Below are 18479 nucleotides of genomic sequence, written 5' to 3'. Positions count from 1 at the left end.
TGGAGATTTATAAATCCAAATGACATGCAACAAGACAATTTGGAAAGCTTATGAAATTGTCTACAATTCATTTTCAGACCTCAAAGCATGATTCAACACTTTACCAAGTTGAATTCTTTGATCAACAGAACTCTGTCCTCCCAAGACAGAGAGTAAGCAAAACTGGAACCTAACTTTAAACAGCTGTAGTTTCTAAACCACTGGGCCAAATGCCCTCAAATTTTGATAGGAGCTAGACACGTAAATTATCCACAACTCTTGTATTCATCGCATTCATAGCAAATCAAAATATCATGGGGAACTTTCTAAAGTTCCCAGATCTGTCCAGAGGGACATAATGCAAACGAAATAATTATTAACTTATGATGTAAACAAATAATTGGACAAAACTAACTCTACTCACTTATTACACATATCACAAGAATACCAGAAGGTAGGGTGTTCATCACCAAAACATTTCTTTTAATACCTTTCTTAATTTATTTAATTAATTAGAGGAAATGGTAAACATATATGAAAAATACACCATTAAATCTACAAAAATTGCAGTAGATACTACATGCTCTAAGTAGACTACCATAAAAATTTCACACCATTTGAGTAAGTATAACAATCTACACAAAAATGATAAGGCATAATGGCTTAAAATGGCATAATTAGGAAACCTTAGTGAAAAGTGTCAAGCAATAGATTTCATATTTTTCCTAGCATCCTTATGGTACTAAGATACTACCCACCAAGTTTCATGGTCATAGGATTCCTAGATAATTTACAAACATTCATACAAGTATCCATCAATGATAAAAGGAAAATCTATAACTCAAAAACTATACATGCAATGACTCTCAAATTTTAACCAGAGCTTCTACTAAGCAAGACTAGCTTACCCACAAAATTTCATAATTTGTGGATCACAGAAACTCAAGATATGATTTAAACAAGCTTGCATGCATTCAAAAACACCTTTCAAGTTCCTATTTAATTCAGCCAAAATTTCTACATCATGTGCTCAAGACATATTTTTCTTAAATACTAGACCTCACTTTGAGTCTAACAAAATTTGAATCACACCATTTGGATCTACACATTTGGAGTTACAAAATTTACAAAACAGCATTCAAAACTAGAAATTTGAACTTTCCTATGGAACAAGCAGTCACTGACAGTGGGACCCGGTTGTCAGCTGGACCCGCTTGTCAGTGAGACAAAAACAGGGGAGAAGGCGTTTGATGTCGCGGCGGTGGTCTTGCTCGCCGACGGTGACTCCTCCGGTGAAACCGACGGCACCGGCGTGTTCCCACAATGATGCGCACCCATCCATGCCTTCGCTTCAACCTCTACCGAACCCTCGGTACGTCGGCCATGGCACACGGCGGCTCGGCCATGGCGCATGGCGGAGCTCCGGCGAAGTACGGCGCCAAATGCCCAGTTAAGGTGCACGTAGGCTTCCTGGGATCATGGCGGACCGACCTATGCTACCGCTACAGGCTGTGGTGAAGTGCTCGAGCGTGGCCATGGGAGGTCACCGGCGGCGACCATGGCACGGCGGTGCGCGGCCGTGTTTCGGCTCGGCTGGACTGGCTTCGTCGGTAGCATCATCTCTAGAGCAACTACACGTGCTAGAGAAGATGAAACGAAGGCTAGGGAAGAAGGAGGGGTGCGGTGATGCACTGGCCACGACGAACCGCAACTCCGGCGAGGTATGGCCGTGGCTACGGCGTGGGAAAACTGGCCAAGGGTCCTCACCTATGGTCGATTTGACGCTACAAGTTGGTGGAGATGATGGAGCTAAGCAAGGCGAAGCTTCCGGCTAGCTGGAGCGAGGCAGGACGCGACGGCGAGCGCGCACGAGCTTGGCGGGACAATGGCGGGGCGGTGGCTCCGCTTTGGCGCTTCTGGCGAGCAAAGAAGTGAAGGAGGAGGCAGAGCGCGTGCAGAGGGTAGCAGGGCGTGGGCTTTGTGGTGGACAGTGGCGTCAGGCCGGCCATGGCGCGTGGCCTGCGCGGTCAGGCGGCCGGCGACGCGCGGCGCCACGCGGCGGTGAAGGTCTGAACGGTCGGGTCACTGTAGCGATCTGAATTTTTGATTCAGTGCTCCATGGTGACGACTGACAGTGAGACTTGACGACGTTTGATCTCTTAAACCGTGATGAGTTAGTGGAAGAAATGTACATGAAAGTTGTAGAGTTAAGATAGGGCTCCAACAATGCTTGAGAAACCAACAGCTAATTCTCCATGGATCATGAGTTGTATCAAGCCAAAGTTGGCTCAATCAAACTGAAACTGCATTTAGGACTTAGAAAAATTTTCAAGTGTTGAATCAACCATCAACACTGACTTGTGGGTCCTTTTTGAACATGTTGTGCACATTTTCATGACTTGACTTCTAAACAAAGTTTGTTCCATATCAAATTTGCTACAACTTTGTTTTAGGTTGCTCAGACATGCAAATATCCTAAGCTACACTTTTTAAACAGTCAAACAAAAGGGGTTTAGGGGTCAAAACAAGTCAAACCACTTTTTGAAATCCTATTTAGGCAACATGATCAATATGAACAATGTTCCAATTGACATTCTAGGTGTCACTAAGTTGTTTAAGAGAATTATTAGTCACACCACACCTAGGTCACACAAGAATCAAGCATCATATGTACTGAAACAATGAAAAACACATGAAATGTTACATCTATTTCATAGTCATGTTTCACATGTTTCATGATCTTGTTGCATAGTATGAACTAACCATATTTCACTAAAGTGAGTGGCACATGTTGCACTTAAGTGTTGCACACTTTTCATTTCATACTAGGAACAACACACATGAAATATGCAACATGTTGCAATGTTTCAAAATCATGTTTCATGTGATATAAGCTTATGAATGAATGAATGATGCTCATGTTCATGAAATGCAAGTGCAAATGTGGAAGGCAAACACCTGGGGTGTTACAAAGAGCATCATGTGTAAAGCCAAATACTCTCACCCTTTAATTCACGTTGATAAAAAGCATCTTTTATTTTTCGTTGGATATTTCATTAATCAAGTTATAGTTCATGATTATAAATAATTGAGCACTAGCATCAGCTACCGGCCATATGCATATCTTCCCAAGGTATCAAGGAATCAGGATATCAAGATAACTAGGATAAATTTCTATGGATATCAAGGTAGACACATGCATATGATTAAATGTTATTAAGGTGAATAGGACAACAAGGATGATCCCATGCTATACTTGCCTTGCTCAAAAGGATCATGCTGATCCTGGTCTTCAAAATACTGCTCCTGATCTCCGAAGTACTGCTCACCGTCTATACTCGATTATACATCAACATATAAGCATCCATAGGCAATCATGCACGAAGCAACACAAGAATTATAATTAGAATAGTACACCAACAGTGAAAAAATGTTTAGGCGTGAATTCCACTCAAATCGGATTTAAAACAGAGGAGGTATGGGTTTTATAAGGTCTCGGATGGCAGTTTTGTAAATAACGTGAACTATATACGAATTAGAATAAATAAAAATTAGATTTTAAAACTGGAGTGGACTGCAGGTTCTATAATGGCACAGCTCATGGGCCTAATAGCAAAACAGCAGGGCGAACAACTGGCTGACTAGTGGGGTCATCTGGATCGTGGGTAGATTACAGGAAAGCTCGGGGGCTCTTAGAAAAATGGGCGGGGTAAGGGGTATGTTCTAATCCGCACCAGTCAATCTCATGATGGGTGGCTGAGGTTTGATTTGGGGTTTGGGCTTGCCTGGCACAGTAGTCCCCAGCGGCGGCAGCCATGGTTGGGAGCTCTGCTCCTCGCCGGAGTTTGCCGAGACGGCGTCTCCGGTCGCGGATAGCCAAGAGAATGGCACGGTGAGGGAGAGGGCTGCCCGAAGAACTCACCTAGGGTAGTTTCGTGAACAGAGGACGGACGGGGGCGGTGAGCAGCCCGGAGAGGAGGGCGGCGGCGTTCTGGAGAAGCTCAGTCGGCTTGCTCTATTTGACGGGGAAATGGCAGGCGGAGGTATCGAGGACGGAGGGCGAAGCTCGGCCTTCGCGACAGCGCTGCTGGGATCGAATCGAGGACGGTGGTTGCGCTAGGGGTGGTTAAGGGCGGCGGAGCAGATCGGGAGCTAGGCAATGGCTTGCGGCGGTGGCAGCGCGGGAGAGAGAGTGAGGAGCAGCCGGGTGGAGATGGGCGAGAGCGTGAGGCTCCCTGTTCACTTGAAAAGAGCAGAGGGGGGGGGAGCGGAGCGGAGTGGTGGAGAGCGCTCGGCGAAGTGACAATGGCGGCTGGCTCGGTATTGCGCGGAACGAGAGGGACGGACTCAGATTGGATCTGGGGAGCGGGACCGGGGATTGGCACGGCTTGGTCCGCGGGGCTACTCGGTCTGCACGGCAGAGGCCTGGTCACGCGGGCAGCCGCGGTCGTGCGGTGGCCGGCGATGACGGATCGAGAGGGACGGTCGGCTGGATGTAGAAGGTAGCGCCGACATGTGGGTCCCACCTAGCAGTGGCGTGGAGAGAGGGGAGGCGTCGCGGGCTGCGACTACTGCTAGTTGCTGGGCTGCAGCCCATGCGAGAAGGGAGAGAGGAGGCCGATCTGGGCCTGAGGGCAGGCTGGGCCACTGCGCCGAGAGGGGGAGATGGCCACCAGGCCCAAAGGAGTGAGGGGGAAGGATGAAATCCTTTTCTTTTTCTTAAACAATTTTTCAAATGCATTTTCAATAGAATTTTGAATCTTTTTGAGTTTTGCTCAAAACCAAACAATAAAAAAATAAATATGCAACAGAATGAATGCATCATCATATATCTATCCTTATAGTTGCTTTTAATTTGATAAAAATTATTAATCCCCTACATTTGAATGCATATATAGAGGCATAATTAAATCATTTTAAACTATTTGAAAAGAGTAAAATTTTAGGGTGTTACACTTATTTTGGGACGGAAGGAGTAACTATTTAAGGCTATGTTCAACCCTTCCTTGTCTATGTGAAACATGTATAGTGTTTGAATAACATGCTAATTAAATTTTAAGCACATTGAATGAAGTTCTCTACAAACATACATGGATGGTACATGCTGTAGTTGTAGACTCAGATTCTTATGAACCGGACTATAGGAATTAATAGAAGCTTGAGTAGCACCCTTAGCTTTTGCATATTATTATGTAGTGGAGTAGTCAAGGCGATGCCAGTCTATCGCAAACAGGTATATAGTGTCTAGGTCCATGTCTCCATGCATGAGGTCATGCGGATGCAGAGCCAAGCTGAACAAGCGAAGCGTAGGTTCCGTCCTTCAACTGCATCGACTCTTCATGCTTGCCTTTCTCAGCTATGGTACCATTCTTAAGGACAGCAATGATATCCGCGCCTCTGATTGTTGACAAGCGATGCGCAACCACCACCGTTGTCCTACCAATGGCTACCGTGTCTAGAGCTTGCTGCACCACCCGCTCTGACTCTGCGTCCAGTGCACTCGTTGCCTCATCCAGTAGCAGCACTCTAGGGTCCTTCACGGTGGCCCTCGAGATGGCAACACGTTGCTTCTGCCCACCTGACAACTGGATTCCCCTCTCTCCGACGATGGTGTTGTACCCGTCAGGCAAGGCAGAGATGAACTGATGTGCATTGGCGGCTTCAGCAGCGGCAACGATAGCTTCTTCGGATGCCTCGCCTTGCTTCCCATAAGCTATGTTGGCACGGATGGTGTCGTTGAATAGCACCGGCTCCTGGCCAACTAGGCCAACTTGCAGTCGAACCTTGAGTTTCCGAACCATCGAGAAAGATGTTGCCGAAATCAGGGTCATAGAACCTCTCAAGGAGCGCAATCGCTGTGGACTTGGCCACTTCCACTCTTCCCAACTAGTGCAACAGTCTGCAATGCAAGGATAATATATTTATGGTACTCAAATTAAATTTATTCTAACCTCTTCTGATGATCAATAAGAAACTATATGTACCTTCCCGGAAGGAATGCTCAGGGACAGATCCTTGAATATTTGAATATTCAGTCGCAAGGGATACTTGAAGCGCACATTTTCTCACATTTGCAATGGTCACACCCCTCCTCGTTGCTGTAATCAATCTTGGATTTGGAGTCAAGAATTTCAAACATGGAGATGGCCGCATCAATAGCCTTATTGGTGTATCCACCTAAAGCGCTGACTCGAGAGATCACACCGGTCCCCAAAACCAATACGAAGAATGTTAGAATAATCTCCTGTTTTTTTTATGAACACAGCAAGGAAAGAGGGCGTCGAAAAGGTCACTTGCTGTGATACTGTAGCCGCAGTAGGTGCAGGCTCCACACGGCTCACCTGCAACACTGTTGCCACATGCAGAGGCCGACGCAGAGTCAGCCCTGTATGTTATCTAGTTACTGTTACAACATGTGCGCTATATTAGGACTAGATGGATAGAGTTGTATAAATACACTTCCACGGCAACTCAGTAAAGAGAATTCAGATTTGCCATCTCCCATATAGGGCTTCGGCCAACGCTGGTGTCTTATACTGTGTGTGTATGCTCTGTTCTCCCTCTTCTTCAACCTCTAGCCATAGTGTGTGGGGACGAACAATGCTTGTTCGTGGTCGGCATGGCTAGTGGGTGCTCGGCAAGACTGGTGAATGGTCGACTCATCAGAGCAGGTGATCCTATGGGCCAACAAGTGGTATCAGAGCAACTGCACGACGTTAAGGCCGAGAAGAGGAAAGAGATGACTGAAAGGTCCTAATATGGCTAGAGGGGAGGGTGAATAGCCTATTAAAAAATTTACAAATCAACTAGAGCAATTTGATTAGTATGACAAATAGCGAAATACAAACTTGCTCTAGCTCTACAAGGGTTGCAAGCCACCTATCCAATAATTCTAGTTGCTATGATCACTAGACACATAATTTACTATGTTACTACTCACTAAGAGCTCTCACACTTGCTACACTTAAAGAGCGCCACTAGATGAACTTAAAACAACAAAGCAAGCTCTCAATTCTAATTACACTAAACAGCTTGCTATAACTAGTTTGCAAGAATATAAATGAGTGAGTAGAGTGATTATACCACCGTGTAGAGGAGTGAACCAATTACAAGATGAATACTAAATCAATCACTGGGAGAATACCAAAGGGCAAGAGACAACCAATTTTTCTCACGAGGTTCACGTGTTTGCCGATACGCTAGTCCCCGTTGTGTCGACCAACACTTAGTAGTTCGGTGGCTAAGAGGTGTTGCACGAACCTCGTCCACATAATTAGACACCGCAAGAACCTACCCACAAGTGAGATAACGCAATGACATGAGCAATCCACTAGAGTTACTTTTTCGGCGCTCCGCTGGGGAAGGCACAAGACCCCTCACAGTCACCACGATCGGAGCCAGAGACAATCACCAACCTCCACTCAACGATCCTCGCTGCTCTAAGCCGTCTAGGTGACGGCAACCACCAAGAGAAACAAGTGAATCCCACAGCGAAACATAAATACCAAGTGCCTCTAGATGCAATCACACAAGCAATGCACTTGGATTCTCTCTCAATCTCACACTGATGATGGATCAATGATGGAGATAAGTGGGAGAGCTTTGGCTAAGCTCACAAGGTTGCTATGTCAATGCAAATGGCCAAGAAGGTGAGCTTGAGTCGGCCATGGGGCTTAAATAGAAGCCCCCACAAAATCGAGCCGTTGGCTTCTCAGTCCATTGAAAAATGGGACGACTGGATGCGCAGATCAGATCAACCGGACCGGTCGCACGATATGTGCCACATGTCCCCTACTTCAAATGCTGATCGCCCAATCTCAATGGTTATTAGTACATTTAAGTTGTGACCGGACGTGCTGCTTCGAAGTGGCCGGACATAGGACCTCAGCGTCCGATCATTTTCAGTAAGCATACAGAAGCGAAGAATCACGACCGGATGCGTCCGGTCATGCCCGACCAGACTCACCCACCGTCCGGTCACTGCCAGCATCCGGTCACTTACATTGACCTCTGTCTTTTCTGTATAGAGCGTCGGTGGCACCATCGGACTGTTCGCACTCTATGGGCGAACACTCCACCAGTGAAGTTTCTAACCCTTTCTCAAATATACCAACCACCAAGTGTATCACTTTGTGCACATATGTTAGCATATTTTCACAAACATTTTCAAGGGTGTTAGCACTCCACTAGATCCTAAATGCATATGCAATGAGTTAGAGCATCTAGTGGCACTTTGATAACCGCATTTCAATACGAGTTTCACCCCTCTTAATAGTACGGCTATCGATCCTAAATGTGATCACACTCACTAAGTGTCTTGATCACTAAAATAAAATGGCTCCTACTATTTATACCTTTGTCTTGAGCCTTTTGTTTTTCTCTTTCTTCTTTTCCAAGTTTAAGCATTTGATCATCACCATGCCATTACCATCATCATGATCTTCACCATTACTTCATTACTTGGAGTAGTGCTACCTATCTCATAATCACTTTGATAAACTAGGTTAGCACTTAGGGTTTCATCAATTAACCAAAACCAAACTAGAGCTTTCAGCGACAATGGTGGAAGGACCTGGGAAGGCCCTAAAGACCATCAACCTCGATGAACCACGCGCCCAAGTCCACCTCGGAAGTGTGGGCGCCGACCAGGAGCAGTGGTGGTATCTACACTCTGGTGCCAGCAACCACATGATGGGCTCCAAGGCATCCTTCTCCGAGCTCGATGATGATGTTACCGGTACGGTGAAGTTTGGTGACTGCTCAAGGGTGGCTATCCAAGGGTGTGACACCATCATCTTCAAGTGCTAGAACGGGGAGTACCGCATACTAATGGATGTATATTACATCCCACAGTTGTGTTCCAACATCATCAGCATTGGTCAGCTGGATGAGCGTGGTAGCGAGGTACTGATCAAGGATGGAGTCCTTAGGATCAGGGATCGAGAGTAGCGACTTCTTGCCAAGGTGAAGAGGTCCCTAAACTGGTTGTACCTGCTTGGCCTAAAGGTAGAGCAACCGGTGTGCCTAGCGGCAAGGCACTCCGAGGAACCATGGATGTGGCATGCCCAGTTCGGACATCTCAACTTCGACGTGCTTGGTCGGCTGGAGAAGATGGTCCATGGGCTACCCCACATCAAACACGGAGGTGAGCTATGTGATAGCTGCCTGGTCGAGAAGTAGAGGAGGCTACTATTCCCAAAGGCAGCCAAGTATCGCACGAAGGATGCTCTCGAGCTCGTCCACGTTGACTTCTATGGGCCGATCATGCCTTCTACAAACGATGGTCGGTGATACTTCCACCTGCGCATGGATGATTGTAGTCACTATATGTGGTTGCAACTCCTGATGAGCAAGGACGAAGCGGCGGTGGCGATCAAGAAGTTCAAGATGCGCGCGGAGGCCAAGAGCTGCAAGAAGTTCTGCGTGCTGAGGACTGATCGTGGCGACGAATTTGCTTCGATGGAGTTCGCTACGTACTGCGTGGATCAAGATGTGGTGCGACACCACACCACGCCGTACTTGCCACAACATAATGGCATGGTGGAGAGGTGGAACCAGATGGTGGTTGGCATGGCCTGATCCATGATGAAGGCCAAAGGCATGCTAACAAGGTTCTGGGGTGAGGTGGTGACCACAACGGTGTTCATCCTCAATCGCTCTCCGACCAAGGCTCTGACGAGCAAGACACCATTCAAAGCTTGGTATGGGTGCAAGCCGAGCGTGTCCTTCCTCCAAACATTCGACTGCATCGGCCATGTCAGGAAGACAAAGCCAAACCTCACCAAGTTGGAGGACAAGAGCACACCGATGGTGTTCCTAGGCTACGCAGAGGGTACCAAGGAGCACACCGATGGTGTTCCTAGCCACATGGAGACAAGGTGCTTGTCTCACGCGACGTCGTGTTCGACGAGAAGGCAGCTTGGGACTAGACCAGTCTGAGCATGGGGGAAGCTAGCGGCTTCACCATCACCTTCGTTGTCGAGCACTTGGTCTTCACGGTGGTGGAGACACTGGGGAAAGAGGTGCTGAGCACTCCAAGAGGAGTGCCGAGCACTCCAGCGGTAGAGCCAAGCACTCCTAGGGCAGTGCTAAGCATTTCAGGAGGGATGCCGAGCACTCTAGGAGGAGTGCCGAGCACTCCTAGAGGGATACCAAGCACGTCAGGAGTGGTGCTGGGAGGTTCTGTAGTGGTGGTGACCACTACAGAACGGGTGTCGAGCACTCCCATAGCGGAGCCAAGACGTCTTATAGTGGTGCCAACCACTCCAAGACTGAGGCTGAGCACTCCTACAGTGGTGCCGAGCACTACAGGAGTAATGACGAGCTGTCCAGAAGTAGTGCCGAGCACTGCAACCAGGGTGCCAAGCACTCCAAGTGCTATGCCGAGCACTCCGGCGAAACAGGGAACTCCAGTCAACACTGATCGAGTTCGCCTCACCTCTAAGTGACATCACTGAGTTTCGTGGATGCCTTCCACGAAGGTGAGGAGGTGCTGGTTCCAGCAGGCTGTACAACATTGTTGGTGGCACAGGACCCTTAGGACTAGGCTGGTCGGCTGCTCAATGACGTAGAGCTGCTGCTTGTCAGTGCAGAGGAACCACCCACGTTCGCGCTAGCCTAAGCGGGATAGAAACTGGCGACGGGCGATGCTGGAGGAGATAAAGGCGATCGAGGAAAATGAGACATGGTAGCTTATCGATCCACCTATAGGATGCCGTCCGATCATCCTGAAGTAGGGTGTACAAGGTCAAGTGGGACAAGCTCGGCGCCATTATCAAACACAAGGCACGCCTCGTCGCCCAAGGCTTTGTTCAACGCAAGGGCATAGACTTCGAGGAGGTCTTTGCGCCAGTAGCGCGTATGGAGTCGGCCCATTTGCTACTAGCCTTGGCAGCAGCAAAGGACTGGCGCGTCCATCACTTGGACGTTAAATCGGCCTTCCTCAACGGCAAGCTGGTGAAGATGGTCTTCGTCAGGCAACCTCTAGGTTTCACCGTCAAGAGAGAGGAGCACAGGGTGCTCCGACTGCGCAAAGCGCTCTATGGGCTGCGGCATGCCCCACGAGCATGGAACACCAAGCTTGACGCCATGCTGGGCGAGCTTGGGTTTCAGCGGTGCGTAACCGAGCACGTGCTCTACATGCGGCGACAGGGGAAGGAGGAGCTCATCGTCGACATGTATGTGGATGACTTGATCGTCACTGACGCGTGCATGGAGGACATCAACAGCTTCAAGCGCGAGATGACAGCTCATTTTTGAATGAGCGATCTCGGCGTACTCTCCTACTACCTTGGTATTGAGGTGAGACAAGGGAAGGAGAAACTCATGCTCGGTCAGAGCGCGCATGCCTCCAAGCTGTTGGAGTGAAGTGGCATGGCTGAGTGCAAGCCATGCGTAACTCCGATGGAGGAGCGATTGAAGCTGACGAAGGCCAGCACCGCAGCGAAGGTGGATGCAACACTCTACCGGAGCATCACCGGCGGTCTGCGCTATCTAGTTCACACGAGGCCGAACATTGCGTTCTCCGTGGGCTACGTCAGTCGCTTCATGGAGGATTCCCAGAGAGGATCACTAGGCTGCGGTGAAGCGGCTACTACGCTACATCAAGGGGACGGTGGATCAAGATGAGCTCACTGTGTTCAGCGATGCAGACAATGACGGGGGGACATCGATCGACGACGGAGCACCTCTAGCGTGCTCGTCTTCCTTGGGTCGGCCCTAATTTCATGGCTATCACTGAAACATAAGGTGGTAGCGCTATCTACATGCGAGGCAGAGTATGTAGCAGGTGGCCACAGTGGCGTACTAAGTTGTGTGGCTGCGCCGGCTGCTGGGCGATCTGACCGGCGTGGAAGCTCACCCACCAGCACTGATGGTGGACAACCAGCCCGCCATCGTCCTTGTGAAAAATCCGGTTCTGCATAATCGGAGCAAACACATCGACATGAAGTTTCACTTCCTTAGGGACTATGTCAATGGAGGGCAGATCGTCATCGAGTTCGTCGAAACTGGTCGGCAACTCGCGGACGTCCTCACCAAGCCGCTTGGACGTCTTCGACTTACGGAGTTGAAGGAGATGATCGGCATAGAGGGGGTACACGGGATAGCAGTATGATTAGGGGAAGAATTGTTAGAATAATCTACTGCTTTCCTTGTGTGAACATAGGAAGGGAAGGTGGCGCCGAAATAGCCCCCTGTTGTGATACTGTAGCCGTTGTAGGCGCAGGCGCCGCACGGCTCACCTGCAGCACTGTAGCCACATGTAGAGGCCGGCACATAGTCAGCCCTGTATGTTATCTAGTTACTGTTACAAGCATAGTGCACTGTACTAGGACTAGATGGATATAGTTGTATAAATAGACTACCACGACAACTCAGTAAAGAGAGTTCAGATTTGTCATCTCCCATACAGGGCTTCGGCCAATGCTGATGTCTTGTACTGTGTGTATGCTCTGTTCTTCCTCTTCTTCAACCTCTAACCATAGTGTATGAGGACAGAACAACGCTTGTTCGTAGTCGGCATGGCCAGTGGATGCTTGACAACACTATCAGATGCTCGATAAGACTGGTGAGTGATCAACTCACCTGAACCGGTGATCCTGTGGACCAACAAAGAAGACCCTGAAAACCTCTCGATCAGTTAACCAAATACTACTGCACATGCCAGACAAACAGATCAATGCATGCAGAATATATGGGTAAATGTGTCCGCACCCTAAACACTTCAGGAAATGTCGCGATTCCATGCTGAACGAAATGAGCGCCAACATAGAAACACAGAGAATACACAAAGTAGAATACAAGGAAGGAGAAGCCAAAACCCAAGCCACCAACAACACCTTCCCTTATTCCTTCTCTTATTGGAGATTCACATTTCTTGTCATACATCTCCATCACGTTCTTCTCGGCACATAATGCTGCCACAGTTCTGATGCCGCCAACAGCATCAGTTGCGAGTTGACTCTCTTCTTCATACTTCAACTGCGTTCCACCAAATAATTACACAAATATAGATATACTCGCAACAAATAATTGTATTAAGAATATTCATGACTAGTGAGCTACATGTACCTTTGCGTTTCTGTTCAGACCTACTAGTAGCTTCATCTGAGCAAAAGATTGGAAACCCACCAGAGGGACGACTACTGTGATAATTAGTGCCAGCTTCCAGTTGGCCACCATTGCCAGCTTCCAGTTGGCCACCATTGCTATAGTAAAGCGACTACTGTGATAATTAGTGCCAGCTTCCAGTTGGCCACCATTGCCAGCTTCCAGTTGGCCACCATTGCTATAGTGAAGGCTAATATGATAGTTGATATAGTCTGGATATTAAATAATAAGGTGTCTCCGACAAGTCGCTTAACAATTAGAGCATCAGTAGGATTGAAACTCGTACCTACAAACTAGCATTCATAACTGTATTTTTCATGCAAAGAAGCATTCATAACTGTTCATCTAGATAATTCCTAATTTTTGTACTGTTGGAAATATAACTGAAACCCATGCAAGATATGGTTCACACAGAATATTCTTGGAGCCAAAAGAGCAATATGCCAATAATAATGCTATTCTTTTTGTTGCGAGGACAATAATGTATTATAGTCTACCTTTAGGTCGACAATTACATGACTTTCGTGGTGTTACCAAACTTAATCACGTGAGCATATCAACTATTTTCCTCCTATTAAGAAAATTAATGCTAGAAAATGGTTAATACTCACTCCAAGGACAAAGTATTTTACAAATAGTGATCTTCTTCTAAAAATCCAAAGATACTTTGCATCCAAACCTAGCCTAGGATGGAACATAACATGTTCTTGATCAGAAAATGGATATACATACCTTGAGTGTTCAGGTTTATCAAACCGGTTGATCTCTTGCTGCATTATGCTTTGGAAGGTCATTGACCGTACACGCTCCACAAGCTTTCCCACCTGCTATTCCGAACATGATGTTCACTATTGGATTGAGAACAAAAGCATAAGCGCCCAGTGCAACGAACATGATTGCCGAAAACCTGGAGTGCTTTAGTAGTTCTTCTGCCGGCTCGTAGAAGGACTTTATTGCAGTTGAAACCAATGTTCCAAATATAGGAAATTGGACTGCAACCATTGCAGCAGTTATAGAACCAAGTGCAAGAACAGAAGCCTCTGGTTTGTTCAAATAGAAGAGTCTACCGATTGGAGCTTTCTTCAAAGCACTTTGTACTTTCTGTGCGTTCTCCTCTAAGTCTAGAGCATCATTAAATTCTGTTGGATCAGGCATTCGAAGTGGAGCAACAAAGAGTGCCTAACACTAAGCCCACAAGTGGCAGAGATTTTACCGCTAGAATTCCTAGACAAACTTTGGCTTCTTGGTTTACTACTGATAGATCTGGATAATGTTGGCCCCGAGATTTCCCGCACGGGTGAGTCAACTGTTCACAGTCGTTGCCGACCACACGTACTACGGCTGGAGGTAGTAGAGGGAGGGAAAACAGAGTGCGCGCACACATACACAACTCATGCACCAGCGTTGGCCAGAGCTACAGAGGAGATGACAAAACTGAACTCTCTCTCTTTACTGAGTTGCAGTGAAAAGCTATATATGCAACTCTACCCATTTAATCCTAGAACACAGACATGCTAGGCTACCATACTGCTACAGTGACTAGATGTGACAACAGGACTGACTTTGGCGCCTGTCCCCTGCTGTGGCTACAGTGCAGGCAGGGGAGCCTTTCGGCGTCTGCCCCTGCCGTGGCTATAGTGCAGCAGCAGGGGAGCCCTTTCAGCGTCCTGCCCCTGCCGCACGTATAGAGGGAGAGCAGCAGATTACTTTACAATTCTTTCCCCTAATCCTGCTGTTAACCCTAAAACCTCCACCATGCCAATCATCTTCTTCAGCTCCGTGAATCAAAGATGGCCGAGCGGCTTGGTAAGGACATCCGCGAGTTGCCGGCCAGTTTCGACGAACTCAATGACGATCTACCCTCCATCAACATAGTCCCTGAGGAAGTGGAACTTTACGTCGATGTGTTTGCTCCGTCGTGGAGAACCGGATTCTTCGCGAGGATGTTGGCGGGCTGGTTGTCCAACATCAGTGCTGGTGGGTGAGTTTCCACACCGGTCAGCTCGCCCAGCAGCCGACACAGCCACACAGCTTGGCATGCCACTGTGGCCGCAACCACGTAGTTTGCCTTGCACGTGGATAGTGCCACCACCTTCTGTTTCAGTGACAACCATGAGATTAGAGCCGACCCAAGGAAGACGAGCACACCAGAGGTGCTCCGCCGTCCGTCGATGTCCCCCGCCATGTCTGCATCGCTGAACACAGTGAGCTATAGCCCACTTCTATCGGTTTTGGGGAAGACGATCCCCTGATCCACTGTCCCCTTGACGTAGCACAGCAGCCGCTTCACCGTGGCCCAGTGATCCTCTCAGGGATCCTCCATGAAGCGGCTGACAGTAGCCCACGACGAACGCAATGTCCAGCCTCGTGTGAACTAGGTAGCGCAGACCGCCGATGATGCTCTGGTAGAGTGTTGCATCTACCTTCGCTGTAGTACTAGGTCTTCGTCAGCTTTAGTTGCCTCCTCCATCAGAGTCACGCATGGCTTGCACTTAGCCATGCCGCTCTGCTCCAACAGCTTCGAGGCATACGCGCTCTGACCGAGCGTGAGTGCCTCCTTCCCCTGTCTCACCTCAATGCCAGGTAGTAGGAGAGCGCACCTGAGATCGCTCATTCAGAAATGAGTCGCCATCTCACGCTTGAAGCTGTCGATGTCCTCCGCATACGCACCGGTGATGATCAAGTCATGCACATACACGCCGACAACGAGCTCCTCCTTCCCCTATCGCTGTGTGTAGTGCTCGGTTGCACACCAGTGTGAACCCAAGCTCACCCAGCGTGGCGTCAAGCTTGGTGTTCCACGCTCGTGGGGCCAGCCGCAGCTCGTAGAGCGCCTTGCGCAGTTAGAGCACCCTGTGCTCCGCTCCCTTGATGACAAAAACCAGAGGTTGCCTGACGAAGACCGTCTCCACCAGCTCGCCACTGAGGAAGGCCGATTTTATGTCTAGGTGATGGACACGCCAGTCCTTCACTGCTGCCAAAGCTAGCAGCAGTCGAATAGACTCCATGCGTGCTACCGGTGCAAAGACTTCCTCGAAGTTGATGCCCTCACGCTAGAAAAAGCCTCGGGCGATGAGGCACGCCTTGTGCTTGACAATGGCGCCGCGCTCATCCCGCTTGACCTTGTACACCCACTTCAGACCGATCAGACGACATCCTAGAGGTGGATCGCGAGCTCCCAAGTCTCATTTTCCTCGATCTTCTTCATCTCCTCCAGTATCGCCCGTCACCAATTTGCATCGTGCTCGGCCAGCGTGAACGTGGGTGGTTCCTCTGCACTGGAGAGAAGCAGCTCTGGGTCATTGAGCAGCCGACCCGCCAGGCCTGAGGACCCTATGCCGCCGACGATGTCGTCTAGCCTATGGAACCGCATCTCCTCACCATCGTGGAAGGCATCCACGAACTCAGTGATGTCGCTTGGAGGTGAGGCGAACTCGATCAGCGTCGATGGAGTCCCTTGTTCCGCCGGAGTGGTTGGCACAACACCTGGAGTGCTTGGCACCCCGGCTGTAGTGCTCGGCACTACTCTCGGACCGCTCATCACCACTCCTAGAGTGGTTGGCACCACTGCAGTAGTGCTTGACACCAGTCTTGGATTGGTCGGCACCACTGCAAGGCCTCTCAGCTCTGCTATGGGAGTGTTCGGCACCCATCCTGGAGTGGTTGGCACCACTACCGGATCGCTTGGCACCACTCCTAGAGTGCTCAGCACTGCCCTAGGAGTGCTTGGCTCTGTTGCTGGAGTGATCTGTACCTCCTCTCCAGCATCTCCACCATCCGTGGATGACCTAGTGCTCGACGACGAAGGTGCTGGTGAAGCCGCCAGCTTCCCCCATGCCCAGACTGTCTCAGTCCTAGGCTGCCTTCTCATCGAACATGACATCACGCGAGATGACCACCTTGCCTCTGTGTGGGTCATAGAGTCGGTACGCCTTAGTACCTTCCTTGTAGCCTAGGAGCACCATTGGTGTGCTCCTGTCCTCTAGCTTGGTGAGGACCGGCTTCATCTTCCTAACATGGTCGATGTAGCCAAATGTCTAGAGGAAGGACACGCTTGGCTTGCGCCCATACCAAGCTTTCGAACGACATCATGCCCTTCAGGGCCTTTGTGGGCATGTGGTTGAGGATGAACACTGCCATGGTCACCACATCTCCCCTAGAACTTTGTTGGCATGCTTTTGGCCTTGATCATGGATCGAGCCATGCCAACCACCATTTGGTTCCGCCACTCCACTATGCCATTCTGCTGTGGCGAGTATGGTGCGGTGTGGTGTCGCACCACACCCTGATCCATGCAGTACGCAGTGAACTCCACTAAAGTGAATTCGCCACCATGATTAGTCCGCATCACGCGTAGCTTCTTGCCACTCTCTGGCTCCGCGTGTGCCTTGAACTTCTTGATCACCTCCACTGACTCATCCTTGCTTGTCAGGAGTTGTAGCCACATATAGTGACTGCAATCATCCATGAGTAGGAGGAAGTACCGCTGACCACTATTTGTGGCTGGCATGATTGGCCCGTAGAGATCGCTGTGGATGAGCTCAAGAACGTCCGCCGCACTATACTTGGTCGCCTTTGGGAATGATAGCCTCCTCTACTTCTTGGCCAGGCAGCTATCACATAGCTCACCAGCGTGCTTGATGTGGGGCAGCCCTCGAACCATCTTCTCCAGCTAATCGAGCATGTCGAAGCTGAGATGACCAAACCAGGCATGCCACAGCCATGGCTCCTCGGTGTGCCGAGTGGCCAAGCAAATGGGCTGCTCCACCTTCAAGTTGAGCAAGCACAGCCAGTTCTGGGACCTCTTCACCTTAGCAAGAAGCCGTTGCTCCTAGTCCCTAATCCTGAGGATGCCGTCCTTGATCAGTACCTCGCTGCTGTGCTCATCCAGCTAGGCAATGCTGATGATGCTTTTACGCAGCTATAGGATGTAATATATATATCCATCAGCACGCAATGCTCGCCGTTCTGGCACCTGAAGATGATGGCGCCACACCCTTGGATCGCCACCCTTGAGCCGTCACCAAACTTCACCGTGCTGGTCACATTGCCGTCGAGCTCGGAGAAGGCTTCCTTGGAGCTCATCATGTGGTTGCTGGCACCGGAGTCCAGGTACCATCGCTACTCCTGCTCACCGCCCACATGTCCGAGGTGGACTTGGGCGCGCGGTTCATCGAGGTTGACAGCCTTCAGAGCCTTGTCGTGCCCTTCCACCACCATCACCTCTCCCTTCTCCTTGGCATCAACAACATGCAGTGCATAGAACGTCACCATCAGGAGAGTGGCCTCATCATCCTTATCAGCCTGTGCTAAATGAGCGTTAGCCTTCTTCTCCTACATACAATTTGGGCACTCCTTTGCCCAATGGCCCATGTTTCTGTAGCACCGAC

The 18479-nt window shown here is 49.3% G+C and overlaps 1 pseudogene; it reads right to left on the bottom strand.

Moving 5' to 3' along the window:
* Positions 1-5249: 5249 nt before the first annotated feature.
* Positions 5250-18479, bottom strand: part of LOC136454712 (ABC transporter B family member 11-like) — a 135991-nt pseudogene continuing 122761 nt past the window's right edge.

The sequence above is a fragment of the Miscanthus floridulus genome, chromosome 5 (genome assembly GCF_019320115.1).
Source record: "Miscanthus floridulus cultivar M001 chromosome 5, ASM1932011v1, whole genome shotgun sequence".
Classification (NCBI taxonomy): Eukaryota; Viridiplantae; Streptophyta; class Magnoliopsida; order Poales; family Poaceae; genus Miscanthus; species Miscanthus floridulus.
This window is presented reverse-complemented; position numbering and strand designations above follow the sequence as displayed.